At 45.0% G+C, this 3,784-nt stretch overlaps 1 pseudogene; it reads right to left on the bottom strand.

Moving 5' to 3' along the window:
- The window catches only part of LOC109521969 (stAR-related lipid transfer protein 13-like), a 13,177-nt pseudogene extending 10,151 nt beyond the window's left edge, over nt 1-3,026 (bottom strand).
- Nucleotides 3,027-3,784: the final 758 nt, after the last annotated feature.

The raw sequence follows: 3,784 nt of genomic DNA, 5'->3' as shown, positions 1-3,784 counted from the left end.
ACAAACATTATAGTGCCACCGCAGAAACGTGACGACTGTGCAAAAATAACTACATAAAAGACACTACTGTTACAGAAAGACTTTACACGCTATTTAAACTGCCGATCGCGAACGGAACAAACCGTGATTGAAACTAACTGTGATGTCGCTCTTTATTCGTTGCGCTAACTGTCACCTGTCAGTGGCAGACCCGCCCCTTTTAAAGCGCTAGCTTAATCCATCAATATGCGTTTCCCTGGATGGAATTTATTTGATTCCTTCGTGGTTTTTGCGATCCTCTGTCCCACTTTATACCTGTGGACAAGGGATTCGAGGCTCTAATCCCTCATTGTGTCCGAGGACCGGCAACCCGAGGCCAAGGCCAAGGACTTGACTCCCAAGGCCATGGTCAAGGAATTGACTCCCAAGGCCAAGGACCAAGGACCGACCTTCGGTCCTCGAGCCGGTCCTCGAGGCCAAGGACCGGCTCGAGGAACACATCACTGGTATTTTAGCAGGAAGCCTGGCTACCTACACTGGTCGATGTGCAGGAAGGTTTTCCCAGCTTGTCGGGGCTCAGTCGGGGCTCCAGAAGGTCCCGGAAGAACTGCTTGACCATGTCGGCCTCATCATAGGCCGACTGCCCCTCGTAGTCCACGGCATCCGGAGAGGCATCGCACCAATGACGCAGTGCTTGGATGCGAGACTTTGCACTAGACTTGCGGAACAGGCCCACCTAGAGGGAAACCCGTACAAGATGAGAAGACAGTAAAGCGTTCCATGAGAACTCCATAATTGGTCAAATGTTGTCTTTTGTGGCAAGATCTCGTGTTTTATTTTTATCTTTAAGATCTGCTTGCCACAAGTACCTGGTCCAGGCACGTGAGGTGGGCAAGAGCCTGCTGAAGGCAAAGGGACAGCGGGAAGCCGCAACGTCATACGTGCACGATGAGTGGGACCCCAAACACGCTCTCTCTTGAAGTCGGGAGACTTTATACGCTTCGTGAATTTTGGTACAGACCTGCAAGTAAACAGGATGAGTCTTCAATTGTGATGTTTTTACACACAAGTAAAATGTATGTCATTCATATTTGGTAGCAATCAACATTTCAGAGAATTTGTCTCTGAGGGACCCTTGACAAAATTACCCTTTAATGGCCACTTCAAAACAAAATGGCTGCCTACCTGTGCTTGCCATGTTGCTTAACGAAACTGGCTTTTAGGGCTAAATTAAAAATGCAAAAACAGGTTGGGTGGACCTGAAACAATTGAGCCAAAAATGGGCTGCAAAAGGCAACAAGTAGCGAGCAGACCGAAACAGATGCTCTTCTACCCAACAGGTCCAACCATGCTTGTTGGACATGGAGTACTTCTCCATAATGGCAGTGAGGCGTAGCAAGGAGAACTTGTGCAGCAGGCTGAGCTGCGCGGCCGACTGGCTGCTGATATGAAGCGACGAAGACGGCTGGTTGAGATGGTGAGACGTCCTGAAACTGGGCCAGCGCTCCCTGCAAAGGGTAAGCAGATAATGGATGGAAAAATGATCTTGATTCCACTATGATCTGCCCTGCAATGCAAACAGGTTTGGCACCCCTCGTCTAAATGTATTTCATACCGCGGTCTTGTCAAGGAGGCCCCAACACCGGAATCCCTTCTGTCCCGACTGGTCCCGATGGAGTTGGTATCGTTCTGGGAGACGCGTGTGGTTCTGCCCTCACCATCTTCACCATCCTCGCTGTCCGCAAGTACGCCGCGGCTCCAGTGATCCACGATCTGCTGCAGGCCACTGACATGCTGGATAATGTCATCCAGGTTGTCCTTTTTCTCCAAATTGAGGATGTCTCCCGTGCTGGCGTGTAGGTTGGAACCAGGGACATTGTCGTATACGCTCACCCGGCTGTCCCGCTGAGCTTTCGGGCACGGGGGCTTAGACAGTGGACGGCAAGACCAGACGTCATCCAAGTTCTTGCTTTAGGATACTGTACTGTATACTGCAGTTTTTGTGTTATAAACCGTTTTTTGGGCAATATATTGTTGCACTTTGCTGCTTGTGTTGTCACAGATGTATGTTGTTAACATACTTGGACTTTCACACAGGACATATACCATAGTTGTTTAACTGTTCTCATTTTAAAAAGTATGTTAATACTTTAATGTTTTTGTTCTGTTGATGTTTGGTATGAACTGTCATTTGCAGTTTTTTATATGTACCGTATCTTGTGCTGACCTGGCCCGCCTGTCAAATTTTAGAAATCAATGTGATATATATCTCGCTTTTTAAAATTTTGTTGTAGTATATAGACAGTAATCTCTTTTATTACTTTTTATTACGACTTCAAATGTTCAAACCGTCTTAACAAAGTGATCGAACCCAAAACGGGAGATGTTACTCAGCGATTTCGATTGGCGTTTTTTTTTCTTCTGTCTCTGGGCCCTGGTGGATAATTATCTTCGTAATCCGAAAGAAACATCGGTCTTTTTCTCTCTTGGCATTGCTATAACATGGAGAGCAAGGAAAAAATAAAAAGTGGAATGGCAGGGAAAAGTTACCGGATGTTCGATGTCAGTCGTAGGGACCGTCTACAAATGTCATATCCCAAGGTAACATCTGTGGCACAAAACCTAATAAAGAAATGAAGATTTTCTTTTCTTTGAATGTTGTAGTACCTGGAAATTATCAACCACTACTTACGACAGATGAGAATGTGCTGATATCACACATTATGTAGAAGTAGCAGACATTTAAATCACAAAAATAGTCACCAAAAACAATGAAAAGCACATTTTCTCATTTTGATTGCTGTTCTAGTTAGCATTGGCAGTCCTCGAATTGGCAGCTCAACGTGTCATTCTAACTGTCATTTTGGAGATTCGGGGCGGGGGGAAATTGTCAGATATTGTCAAAAATATTCACCCCAAATTATCAAATCACCTGTTCTTTTCAAGTACTGTCGTAAACAGAATGAGAAATATGTTTTATTGATTTTTGGTGAATGTTTTTGTTTATTTGTGACAATTTTTGTATTAAAGGTCTCCTACTTCGCCATCATGACAGATGTGATGAGACTTTGAAATGGAGTAATTATTTGGCTACCAATGCCAACAACAAAAGCAACCGAAATGAAAGGGTCTTTTAATATATGTATTTGTTTATTTATTGTGAGTGAATATTTCGTCACTGAAATGTCTCCTAATCTTTCAAAAAAGAGATATATGTATATTTTTTCTGCTGTGGTAAGTAGTGGCCTGCCGTTTGCAGCTACGACGCCATTCATAATGAAATAACTAATCTTATTTGATTTATGGTGATTTGTCCTATATGTCAGCCTGGAAAATGTCATTTCTGGACAGTCCCACGTCGCCATTTTTTGACCACAGGCAGAATGACGTCACTTGAAAGCGCCTGAACGGCCAGGCAGCCACAGACTGCATCATCCCTATGGAGAAAACAGGCATACCCTCTATGCCACATATGTCCAAGTGCCGGCCCGCGGGCCAAATCCGGCCTGCGAGAATGTTTTCAGTGGCCCCTGGGATGATATTGATTTATTATTAGAACCGGCCTGCGGACCGCAGCAAGCCGAGAGCCCGCAGATCTTTTACACGCACCAATACTACATTTCCCACAATGCAACGGTGACGCGCCAAGCAGTCGGCCGCTTTATTTAAATATTTATTAGTCTAGCAGTCGTTCCCATAACAGTGACATTAGCTTTCAGATACCCATCAAAAATGGCAAAACGGAAGGCGGACACTGAGAACCGGGGGTCTTAAACAAGGTGGGAGTCGAAGTACATGTTCATGG

The sequence above is a fragment of the Hippocampus comes genome, unplaced genomic scaffold, assembly GCF_001891065.2.
Source record: "Hippocampus comes isolate QL1 unplaced genomic scaffold, H_comes_QL1_v1.1 scaffold325, whole genome shotgun sequence".
Lineage (NCBI taxonomy): Eukaryota > Metazoa > Chordata > Actinopteri > Syngnathiformes > Syngnathidae > Hippocampus > Hippocampus comes.
The sequence above is the reverse complement of the archived record's forward strand: the minus strand, read 5'-3'. Positions and strand labels throughout refer to the sequence as shown.